The sequence below is a fragment of the Anthonomus grandis genome, chromosome 8, assembly GCF_022605725.1.
Source record: "Anthonomus grandis grandis chromosome 8, icAntGran1.3, whole genome shotgun sequence".
Classification (NCBI taxonomy): Eukaryota; Metazoa; Arthropoda; class Insecta; order Coleoptera; family Curculionidae; genus Anthonomus; species Anthonomus grandis.
In genome coordinates, this window is record NC_065553.1 from 11,753,359 (window position 1) to 11,766,758 (window position 13,400).

The 13,400-nt window shown below is 29.9% G+C and overlaps 1 protein-coding gene and 1 long non-coding RNA gene across 2 annotated transcripts in view; both read left to right on the forward strand.

The window, feature by feature from the left end:
* The window catches only part of LOC126739828 (protein-L-histidine N-pros-methyltransferase), a 137,780-nt gene that overhangs the window by 48,239 nt on the left and 76,141 nt on the right, over positions 1-13,400 (forward strand). The window lies entirely within an intron of this gene.
* The window catches only part of LOC126739829 (uncharacterized), a 52,555-nt gene continuing 42,657 nt past the window's right edge, over positions 3,503-13,400 (forward strand). Inside the window, exon 1 of the long non-coding RNA XR_007661706.1 lies at positions 3,503-3,850. This is a non-coding gene — a long non-coding RNA (uncharacterized LOC126739829). The remainder of the gene's footprint in view (positions 3,851-13,400) is intronic.

Here is a 13,400-nt window from a genome sequence, read left to right on the forward strand (position 1 = left end):
ATTGTTATATTGAAGCTCCATTTACACCATCTTCAAGTAGTGATTAATATAATAAGATTACATCGTTTACCATGCGCTTGCATAACTTATTAGACTTATTTAGATCACACTATTTAATTGTATAATTAAGACCTTCTTGCTCTCCGTCACTTTGAATTTTAAATCCGAAATACCTAAATCATCCCTTTTAAATGTAGTATGGAAGATATGTTTACTAGTTTTTTTCCAGTGGAGTGTCACCCTGTCAACAAATTTCTTGAAATAATTATGGATTTCATCACTAGCTAATAAGATTTCACCTGATTATTTTGCTATTTACATCTGTTTCCAGGAACTGGCTCAGTTATTGGCAAATCAATTTAAAGTTTATGAATATTGGAGGTTAAATCCCATTTTATTAAATTTTTGAAACTGCAAGTCTCATTTTTAAATATAAGGATAATTTTTGGTCCAAAACTAAATAAACTCTGAATACCCAAGAAGCACTTTGTATTTTTTCTTTGAATTATATAAAATTGTTCAATAGAAGTTCGTTTTATTAATTAATGTAACTTTTTTTAGAGATAGATAGATATAAATTACTTTTAGGCTAAATTACTTTTTTAATTTTAATCTTTTTTGGCGATATTTCTTTTTACCTCAAATTTCTATTTAAAACTTCTTCTCTGTTAAAACTTGTATGCAATTTTATTTATTACATACGCCGACTAACCAAATAAAATGTAAAAATAACTTTATTCTTTCTTAAAACCTTACAAATACTAACTTGTTTCTCCCTGTATAAATAGAGTTAATGCCTGCATTCCTATGGATTTTTTTCCGAACACCGAGAGACACAATATAACCGTTTTTGCTGAAAGATTTTCAACTGAGATATTATGCAAAGGACTGGGCATTGTGCCCACAATTTAACTGATCAATATTCAATGAGCTTTTAGAGGTTGTCAATGGAAGAAATGCTGATTGTGTTTTCGTTTTTTTTTATGTTGAGTGCATTTTTTTTTCATAAAATTTCTGCATATTTTTTTTTTCGTAATGCATCATTTAAGTTTCAAAAGTTTATTACAGTAGTTTTTATTTAGTAGTAGTATTTTCTCCAGGTATAATTTAGTGTTTTCTAATTTTAATATAACACCATGGTAAAGACCAGTCGGTAGATTTGGCAAAACAAATTTAGTAAAATATTCAACAAAACCTTAAAAGCCAGAACCACATGTAAAGAAACGTGTAACGAAATCTATTTTGAAATTGTGTTTTGAAAAAGTAAAATCAATTAACTGACTATTCTCTTATGAGTAATGTATTATGTAGGTACATGTTTAGAATCTTTGCATTAAACTGGCTGTTGCATCTTTTCATTAATATTTTTTATCTTCTTTTCAATTTCATAAGACCTTTTGACTTAAATTTTATCAATAGGCGGCATACATAATAAAAACTTCCTTTGTGTCTTGGTTCCCTTTGTTTTTTCAATTACATTGAAGCGCATCTAAAAATTATTAATTATTTTTCAATTTTCCTTTAGTGCAGTTAGAAATAATGAATAAGTGTAGAATCATATACCAAGTACCATGTACCACATGCTAAGGCTTCATTAGTTTTTAGTAGAGGCTTGTAGGTAGTGTTTTTTTATAATTTCAATCGGTAGAGTATAATAAAATATCGTTTTCTTAAGAATTTATGCTAAATACTTTCGATAACATCAATATGGCTGCTATAACAGGAATAGCAGACACACGTCTATAGTAAACCACTTTATGAGACCCAACATTTATAAGCTTTTGCTTATTAGGAAAATTATTTTAACGTAAATTATTAAATTCAAAAGACAGCTTTTAATTCTAGATCTACCGATTCGAGACTGTTCATTTGACAACAAGCGTTCCAATTCATTACAGCATCTTGTATCTCTATTTTAAATCATCAATAAACATTTTAGCCCAAAATTTGTGTCCTACCGAAAAAAAAAATCCGAATCTAACTCAGCCGATTAACTCAATCAAAGATCTGTGAAAAATTATATATAGCTGATTATCTGACTGCTTAGTGCCATCCACCATCACCCCAAGTAAGAAGTAGGCTAATGTCAGAAGATGAAGTTCTTTAGAATATTGCGCAAAAAATCACTTGCTTTCGAATTATTTGACGGAATCAATTAACTATTCATTGATTTAATCAAGTAATTTATTAGACCCTTAATAGTATACCAGAGAGTTTCGTTGTCGTCATCGCGTGTGTTATCTTTTGTGATCTATTGTGATCTCTAGTGATTCTCCATGATCTATGTCCAATTTATCATTGCAGTTATTTGACCTTATGTGTACCTTTGCTGCACCTTTTTTTTTGTGTCGAGGACATTTAGCCATAAGTTCCAAGTGGAACAACGGTATTTATGTTGTATGATGGCTCTTATTTCATAACCACCTATACACCTCTATCTTAAACAAATTAGAAAAACTCATTAGTTCACTTACTTATCTAAAAACTTATATCTAACTCTCTATAATATATATAGCTGCTTATATCAATTATTTTATTATCTTTATCAAATGTTTATTTATTTTGATATATCTACTACTAAATAGGACATCATATTTAAATAAATCAAACCTTTATTATAGCCTTCTATTTAATCAAACGATAATGTCAAGTAGGAAGACCTTTAGTTACCATTCTGTAGAAGCAGTTGGTATGCCTTCATGTTTTAGTAATGCAATGCCAAAACGCCTTTAAAGTTCAGATTAGTGCAGTTAACTCTTTTGCAGGTACTTAGAACATCTCAGTGAAAAAAAATTATTTGAGTGCTTCACGTTCCTAGCTTAGTGCAAAGAGTTTGGATAGCTCTATTTTGTTAACCGTTATGTATAATAAGATGAAAGATTACGATATGTCATAATTTACAATCTACGTTTAACCTTGTATAATTTTTTTCTAAAGGAAATCGATATTGCATGTATTTTGATGGATGCCAAAATTCCCAGTAATCGAAGCCCTCTGTTCTTATATTCGTTTTGGATACATCAATATAACATTTTATATATTTGTGTTATACTTCAAGGTATTTCATTGGAGTCTCTATTCCCTTCCTGAGTTATCTTTAGATATGCAATAATGCAAAGATAGAAAGATATTTTGGATAGGTCATCTTAGCTCTGTTTCGTTCAACTTTCTATTACCAGACAACCAATCCATAATCCTCAATAATATTATCTATTAATGATATTGAGGATAAGAAAAGTAGCTTAAAAATTCAACCAAGTAAGGATTTCGATTTAAGAAAACCATATTTTGGAACTAAGAAAAGTCGTTTATAGAATTTGGTGAAACATTTTTATTATACATGATGATTTATGCACCTTTGCTCTTAGTGATTATTTTGCAATAAAGATAAAGAAAAGTAACATATAATTACTATGCAACTGTGATAATAACTGTATTTCTGCACGTTAATGCCATTTAAAAACTGTACTTTTCCCGCTTAAATCATATATTGACTTGATATTTATGACCTTAGCATAAAAAAATTAACCCAACAGAAATTAGCAACCACTTAAGACTGTCGTTCACCCTTAAGTCCGGTCGCCTGGCTGTGTTATTCTGAGAAAACTCAATCAAAATAACAATTAAAACCGAGCCTGGTTAATTACCAACCTATAAATAACACGTTTAACTGCGGTTTTAACACCGAAACTAAACGTCACGCCTGCTTTGTGTTATCTTTTTTCTGCGTTTTGCTTTTTTGAACCCGAGTACCAAATTAAACAAAAGAATATAACGCGTACGATCGTAAAAGTCATTGTGAATTATTGTTTTTGATGATCGACAAGTTATGGCCTATCGGTTCGTTTTGGTATGTAAGTTATTTCGCCCTAGAGGAAATTATATGTACCAATAATAGTCTGAAAGGTAGAGCAAAGAGTTAGTGTTAATATTTATGTGTAGAATTACAAATTCTCCACCAATCAGTTCATTTTGCTTATTCCTCCTTATTTTTAATTAAGATGATATTCGCAAAAATATAATGTTGATTGCTGTTTTATAAATGATGACTCCTAATAATGTGAAATATGTTATTTGAATTAAAAATATGTTTAGCCCTATCCCACTTTTACCCTTTTAATTCACTTTCGGTTATCTATGGAAATATGGATAATTCATTTGATATTTACATCAATACGCTAACCATTGATATTTGTCTGATGAGAGTATCAGACAGTTTTTCATATCATCATAAATACGCCATTGATTTTCTCTATTCAAAGGTATTTGATATAAGTGTAAACCATCAACTTTTATTGATCAAAGAAAGAAATTAAGAATTGTAAGATCTTTAGAGGAAATTTGCGGATGATACTACCCTACATCATCTTAGATCTACTGATTACTTAAATTTACTGTATTTATTTACGAGCCTAGCCAAGTATTGTGAAAATTTGTAGTACAATTTAAAGTAAAATAAAATATAAAATTTAAAAATCTAAAGTTCACATCAAAAAAGTCAAGTTTTCTGCATAGGAGTTTGCCATTCGTGACACCCTTGGAATAAATAAAAACCCAATTGGTACTTTTAAAGGGTTGATAAAATATACTTACAGGCATTGTATTTCTTGCGGGATTTGCAAACCGCATTGAAGAAATTAACGTAGAGAAGTCAACTATATTTGTGTAAAACAATTTAAGAGGTGCCTGATTTCTCCTGACTTTGTTAGCTGAAAATACATTTTGCAATACATGCAAATTTTGGAAATCATAGGTATATGCATCGACTGCAGGAATATTGGAATTATAGGCTAAAGGTCTAAGAAATCGTCCTTGCACTTGTTCCAATTTGTGTATATGACAATCATAGTCAGGTCTCCAGACTGATGAACAGTATTCAAGCAATGGTCTTACTAGTACAGTACAGTAATCTAATCTTGAGTGCCCTAAAAATAATTTTGTCAATGAGATTGCAATGATAGTATAAACTCCAGGGTCACTCGCAGATTCTGTACTGATGAAATCCGAAACAAAGATGATCTCTTCAAAGTATTATCATAGTATTATCTTCATAGTATTATCTAAAAAAGCGTTTTATTTTGTTTCGTAGTAAAGCATATTGAGCAGGATCTTGCACTATTTAGATACAGAGCATTCTCCTCACCCCACTGATCTAGTCTCTTTAGGTCTGATTTTTAAACAATTTTTAACAAATAATATTTTTTTTCTGAAGTTTTAAACAATCTTCCATCGAAGAAACAGTGATGTTTTAGGTCATCAGTAAAACATACAAATTTCGACAAATAAAAACAGTTGGATATCCAAATGAAGGAATTTGAGGGACTGCAGAAAGGCTTGGAATATTTTTAGATCTGTAATTATTTATTTTTCCTCACCTGAAATCGGTTTGAGACGTCACTCGCTAGCCATTTCAATATTGTGCCCTGAATCCCAGCTTACTAAGTATAAACCCATGACTTACTCTGTCGAACGCCTAATTAATGCAGCAAATCATGGTTGAATAATGGTTTTTGGGTCTGAATTAAAAACTGCTCTACGAGTGCAGAATTTTTCAATTCTGCATATATTATTGATTCTTTTATACAACTATTAATTTGGCTTTGTTTCATTTTTTTAATTTAAAGTTATTTCATACTTTTAGATAGCGCTGCACGTACTTCTTTCAATACATTTAGAATAATTTTTTTCGCACTGAATACAAGATGAAGATATGCCTTTACCAAAAATTATTTAGGATCAGACAAGAACTGTATCTACTACTACCAGTATCTGGCTCCAATTTTGAAATCTTATCACTGTAGCATAACCTTTGTTATAATGATCATCATTCACAACTTATAACATATGTCTAAACCTCAAAAATATATAAATCAAGCAATTTCTATACATATTTAAAGGAAAAAACAAACAGTTGATTTTGATATCAAACATAATATTCTACTTTGATCTTTTTTTGAATGTCTTTAAAATAATTACATTATAGTTTGGATAGCAACATTGTGATCTAAACATATTGAATTTTAACTTTTGTTTTTTATTTTATAAAAAATGCTCTCAAAAATGGCTTAATAAAACCTTTGATTATTGAGTATATTTTCGAATGTTCCTCATGGCGCTAAGCTTCTGCTATATCACTTCATACTAACAGGGTATTCATACAATCACAGTTCTTCTGCTTTAAACCTAAGTCAATTTATCGTATAATTAATTTCTTTTTTTTTTAAAGCGCAATACAAAACCCATAACTCACTAATAATAAACTACTACTGTCCTTATGAAATATTAAATTATTTATTTCCCATGATGTACTGTGGGTACTGCGTAAGTGAAAGAGGCGTTGATGGGCACCGGCTTAACCTGGTTAGGGGCTATTTGTGCTGCATCCGAACGAACTTAGCAATTAGCGAGCTTACCGAATGATTTATTTTACGCCTACGTGTGAACCGAGCTGCAAATTGGTCCGACTGTTCAAGATTACTTTTGTTTCATATAAGTCGAGATATGCGTATTAGTTAAGAGAACTCGGAAGATGTATGGAACTGGATGAAACAGTTGTCATTGTCTTACAATTAGTAAGAATAAAACAGAAAGATCTTGATTTTCTTATCCTTTTCATATCTTACATGCGTTAGACACCAAACGCATGAATCTTATTGGTAGACAATGATACATCATTAATTTTAACACTAATGACTGTGGGTCACAGACCCGCCACGGTTATTAGACAAAATTACAAAAAATAAATCGTCGATCTCGAAATGACAATTGGCCGACGACAAGAAGAAGCTCGTTCTTCTTATACGGTTTTTACCGACGCCGGCAATCATAATCGCATTAAAGAGATAAATACGCGATACCATGCCCAATAATTACAAAAGTACCATATGCTCGATGGTATAGTTGATGGCCAATGACTACCAGTCACCGCCTCGTGTAACTCATTACTTGATGAACGTTTTTTCTGCAAATTTAGACGAATCGCGTTCGTGTTAGAATTTTAATTTCTTTAGTATTCGCAAGACAATTATAGACAGATGTGATGATAATTCTGAAGGAAAAATAGATAGATATAGCTTAATTAAGTAAAGTTTATAAAAGATATTGGCCTAATTAGACTCAAAATTTAAAAGCCGACAAGAAAAACCATTTTTTTTAAGATAAATATGATAATTTTTCAAAAATTCCGACAAAACCATTATTTGAAATGTGTTCCTACAATAAGCCCTTTCTTTTATGTAACTTCTGTTAAACGATCTACGGGGTTCAGGTCTGGAGATCTGGGAGGCCATAAAATTGTACCGAGTTCGCCAATCCATCTGTTGGGCTACGTACGGCAGCCATAATTCTGCAACCACATTATTCGGCGAATGGACAATCGAATCTTTTAAAAGAAGTGGAAGTTCGTTTTGACAGTGTAAATAAGCCTGCCAGTTCATATTTTCTGGTTATTCGAATTTGAATGTCTGTTCAAGATACCCACCTAAAGGCTTACTTTAACTCGGTACTGGGACGTTCCTTCTTGAGTAAGCAGGGAATTATTCAACTACGCGTTGAACAGTAATTTTGCATTATGTTCATTATGTTCATAAAGCTATCATTTTTAAATGTATTTTCATCCCATCACAGTAGCGTAGACGTGGTTCGTAGTTCCAAGACAACATCACTCTTTGCACATGATATGGGTGATATTGAAATTCCCTAGTCATCTCGTTGACTACTGACTTGGTCATCCCTATTCGTCTTTGGATAGCTCTTGCGAAAATCGTCTCTTCGGAATATGCGCGTTAAACATTGTTAAACACATGTTAATCAGGATATCGTACCAAAATTGTATTGATAAAAGTTAGATACTGCTAAACCATTTCCTAAGAATTCTCCATAAATGAGATGCATGATTGTATATTTCTAGCAAGGTATATGGCGCACTAAAATAGTTAATCATCAACACAAACAGCTCAATCAACTTTAAGACCAGAAGAGACTAAATACCGAAAAAATTGATTGTTTTTTGCTATGGTAATAAAAATTACTGTGTTCATTTTTAATTTTTTTAAGTTAAACAAAAACTTTTTTTTGAAAATGATTTCATTCATTCTATTATTTGTATTAGATCAGATTCACTCTAAGACAATAACAGTAAACCATTTAAAATAGATTTTTTATTAAATGTTTTGGCAGTTTAATTTAATGTTGGTGTTTGATTAATGAAATGGCTAGTCAGTATTGCAAACTAAAATCAAAATCTAAAAAACAATTAATTGTCAATAAACTAGACATTAATTGGCCTATAATTTATTGACCTGTACTTACTAATAGTTGACTTAGAAGGAGATATTGGTTTGTTTACAATATTAGTCTTGTGAACATACCACACATTTGTACAACATATAGTTTGTAAGTAAAGGCGATTTTTTTTCTTATATTGTTAACGTATAATCATTTAGTACAATGCAGTCTATTTTTATTATTAATAACTTTAAGCCTGTCATTTTCTATTATCTATATTATGGCTACTGGCTTTAGATGTGATTGATAAGTACCACCCTAAGCTAGTATAGAATATTAAGAGGTTTTATAAGAGACTTGCTAGAAAAGGTTTGAAGTATTTTTCTAAGAAATAAAATTTGTGATGAAAGATATTTACTGTGGTAAAGTCATTTTATATATTCATCGATTTTAATGATTCTTCTTTAGACTAAGGATCGATAGCAATTTTATTGCAATGTGAGCTATTTGCATGTAATTGAAAATTTGTTTTTCTATATTAGTTGTAAATTTTTGTGTACATAATTTATTTTTCATTAAACTAAGCTCATGTCATCTGCAAGCTTGTTTTTTTTGCGCTATGGATTTTTTTAATATGTTGTTTACTTAGGGCTCTATATAATTTACAATATCGTTTTATGTGGTAAGGGTATTTCTCAAATAACCTTAAAGCAATTCCATGGTCGTTTAATGTTTGTAAAAAAAGTTTATGAGAGACAGCAATATATTTTCTTTCAATTCAAGTCTTAGATTGAGACAAGTATTATCAGTTAACAAATAAAGCCTTGCGTGTTCTAAAAAGGTTTTAATTATATTAATTTCTTTTATGAATAGCTCAAAGGAACATCAATCTTCTTTTTCGAATTTTTATGAATCAGTCAATTTCTTATGTTAAAACAAATGCAAAAAGATATGTAATATTTCCTTTCCTTTAGAATATAGTATGGTTTAGATATGCAGATAATATTTTTACTATTTTTGATAATAGAAAATATAGTTTCAATAGTTTTTTAGATCACCTAAATAGTTCATCTATTAGGTTTATTTTGGAAATAAAAACGAACATAGGGCAAAGTAAAAAATTAATTAATATCAGGTTTAAAGAACATATAACTTTTGAGAAATTTAAGAAAATATTTTGATGAGGTGTAAAAGTGGTTTTGCCTAATTATATTCAATCTTTAAATGCATTATTTACCCCGTTTTCAAATAATTTGCCTCCAAAAATGCCTTTGATACACAGCTCTGGCCAACTAAAGTATTAGATTCGGAAATTGATTTAATAACTTACAATAATAAGTCTCGAATTAAAAAGATGATCATAGCGTGGTTTCACGCAGGGTATTCACTATGCAAAAATACATTTTTGGTATCGGTAAAGCATTGCTGTTCGTTTTTTAATTTTAGGCCTTGTCTGTGACTTACGATGGCATATTTAAGGAGTCTTTTTAAGCAAATAAAAAAATGTGTATTAAAAGTTATTTAAAAAAATATAAGCAAAAAGTCCAAATACATTTTTTATATTTTTAACATCCTATACCTCTTAGTTTATTCCAACGGTAATTAGATCTAATAAATAACAATTTTATTCAATGTCTATTTAGTTCCACAATGAAACGCAGTCTGAAATTCAGCATGATGCTTAATTTTGGACACTTCTGAATACCCTGGGAGCGCAAAAGAGAGCATTCAGCTTTTCACCCAAAAACTACCCTTTCAAAACGTTTAAGTAGAAAAAAAAATTTTTAAAAGCTGCATTGGCTGTATCTTTGTTTAATGATAAATCTTTATTTTTAAAAGCTTTAATTATTAAAGTATGTTACTCAAATATAGATGGCGATCTTGTCACTTGGCGAAAATTACAAAAAAGTTAACTATTCTTCACTAAGTAGTAGTTTTTTCTAAGGTCTTATAGCTTAAAGTTCAAGCTTTAAATGCTATACTTTGTTTACTACGATCAATAAATAAAACTAATAAATCTTTATGTTTAAATAGCTTGTTTTTTGGTTTAAAATGAATGACTTTTTGATGGCGCTACTACAGGTATTCTTTCCAAAACACATAATAATATTAGCCGTACTGAATTCCATTATCAAAAAATACATAGGAATGCATATATTTTGTAATAGTCATGTTAAAACCTATACTACCATTTTTCATATTGACGCACAGTAGAAGCTTTTGATGTTTTTCCCTCTTATTTCCTCTTTCTTTATAGTTGTGAATTAACCAAAACAAATTATTTAAATTTGGAATTATTCCCATCATTATTTAACCCTTGTCGATAAATATTATTTTCATTATATATTTTCTTACATCTCCAGGAAATCCCCTCGGCCTGTCACGTCTCTTAAAGAATAATGACACAAAACACGTTGTATTATTTACGACGTGACACAGAAGGTGCGAAAAACAACATTATTCCCGAGGCCCAGTCATTACGGCTAATGATCGGCCATATAAAATTTACTAATTAAGGGCGAAAATGCAAAGTCACGTTTTGGGAAAAAGGCCCTTGCGACACCCCAATTTGTTTTACTTGTCGGCGGCGCGGCGCAGGAATCGTGAGACGAAGGCGATTAATCAGGGAAGTGGGGGCTCGTAAATTCGGTACCTGGATTTTTTTTCTATAGACTTCACTGACTAAAAAATTTATTTGACTGTCGATAGATAAAAAGAAAGATAAAATTAATTAATTTCACATATAAAACACCAGAAAACTTCATGACTATTGATTAATTTTAGCATTATTTTGGTGTGTTATCTCTTAAATATTTTTACATAAATTTCAACTGAATTCGAACCAAAGCCGCATCCAATATATCAAGCTAATAAAACGTAATCATTAAATTTTATGAAGTAAATAAAAAGAAGAGTGATATTATTAGATATTACAGAATACAAAGTTAACTTGAATAATTAAATAAAATACTATTATAAAATTGTCAGAAACAAAAATTAAAAAGTAAATAAACATCAAGAAAGTAAACACACAAATAAGATACATCTTAAAAGCAGAAGTTACAATAAAATAAAGTTATGATGAATGGATCTTTTTACTAAATGTACTGAAAAATATTTACTTTTAAGTAGCTTTTAATCATGGATATATGACCACAGTTCGCAGAAAAAGTGTAAGAAACTTGATATGGTTACGTAAAAAATAAAAACGCCTAAAGTCAAAAGAAATCGAATCAAACATTTTGCCAAAGATGCTGACTATAAGTTTCCTGCAAAAAAATAAGTTTTGTTCACAAAAATATTTATGGATTCTCTGTTGTCAGGTTTGCACACATTTTTAAACGAGCAAATTTTTATTAAAAATAAAAAGTATAAATAAATATAACTCACTTTAAGTGCAAATATCTATAAATATATATATAATATCCATAATTAAAAAAAAATATATATTATCATTTTTATTCCTAAAACCTCCTTTAAAAAATTCGGAATGGCAACGCAGCAAGCAAAAGTCAAACAGCTTTGGTTTACACTTGGCATTTGTTGAAGTTCTGTTTTGCCTTTCGTTAAAAAATGTCTGATTTAAGTAATTTTGTGAACTGTTAAAATACTTGTGCCGTTTGTGCCACACCATGGAAAAAAGGCGAACTAAGCCGATCTTTTCATAAGTAAATACCGATACTTTCATAACATCGAGCACCGTCATCATAAACGTAGAATAGATCCCCTAGGATCATAGAAATAAACCTAAATAAAAACTTAAATGTGATGTGTATGTGAAATACAAATATGCTGTAAAGAATAAAAAACTTGAGTTTTGTCCATGGTTTTATTAACAGGAATGATTTTGCGTTTTTTTGCCGTCTTGGCAGAAAAATGACATATTACAATAGTAAAAATTTGTATCTTAAAACACGAATTATTAAGAAATCTATAATATTTAATTTACATAACAGTGCTTTTTATTATATAGGTACTTTTACTCTGATAAGGTACGTTGAAGAAAACGCATAGAGTTCATAAGACGTCATATTGTTTATATTTTAATCATATTCTATTATGAATAAATATGTATCATGTAAATATTTTTTGACGACGTCACTGGTAAATATTTCTTGTGTCGGTAGCATTAACAAAGCGATCTAGCGGTGTTGCTTCCTTTTCTCTAATATACGTTATCTACATTCATTTAACTTTGAATATTGACTTCTTTATAGAGCATCTTAACATATTTTATTTTAAAAAATGCTTGTTATTTCATTAAAGGGAGCAGTTTTAGGCCCGTCAACATAAGTGACAGATTTTTATGATATTATAAAAATCTTTTTTTGCCATTTCTACATAAGCATTTGGCATCATTGCTTCAGAGGTATTGCAAGCAAACAAACTGCCCATAGTTCCACGGCAATACTAATTCTAGCTTTTCAATCTTAAGTTTCAACATGAAACTTATACAAATAAAAAATTCATGATACTGTTAATTTTGAGTTTAAATTTTTTAAAGAATCTTAAAGTTCAGATAAGTTGGCTTTAAAATTCGTTATTTGTATCACGTGTTCTTTGGATATTATATTACCTATTATTAAATTTCAATGTAAATCAAAGCAATGTTTCGCGGTTTAAAAGTAGTATGAGCCATTTGCAAAGATTTTTTTTTACACAGAAATTTAATTTGAACTCAAAAATGGTCCATTATGCTAGAACTTTCAAATATTTTATATTATGTACTAGAAAACTAGAACTTTTAACTATATTTGATAGTTTTATACTTGGCATTTAATATTTAATTTAATTGACGTCGCTTCTTGGAAGTATTTTCTTTCTCCTCTTCAGAATATAATTATATAAACAGTCACTAACAATATTTTCTCATATTTATGAGCACTTATATTAATTCTTTGGCATATACCAACAGTTCTCGTTCTTATTCTTATGCAATACAATATTACAATTCTTTTGGATCTTGAGCAGCTTTTTGGCGTTCACAATAGTTGAACGAGCTTGTAATGGTAATTAATTGTAAGGCAGTGAGGCTGTTTTGCACCTAAGTCTACTAATTGGTTAATAGCCTTGGAAAAACCAATAAAGCACTCAATAACTTAATACCACTAGGGAAACTGTAGATGTTACCCGGATATTTGAACCTCTCCAACAAGGTGCTCTGTAGTTTGATC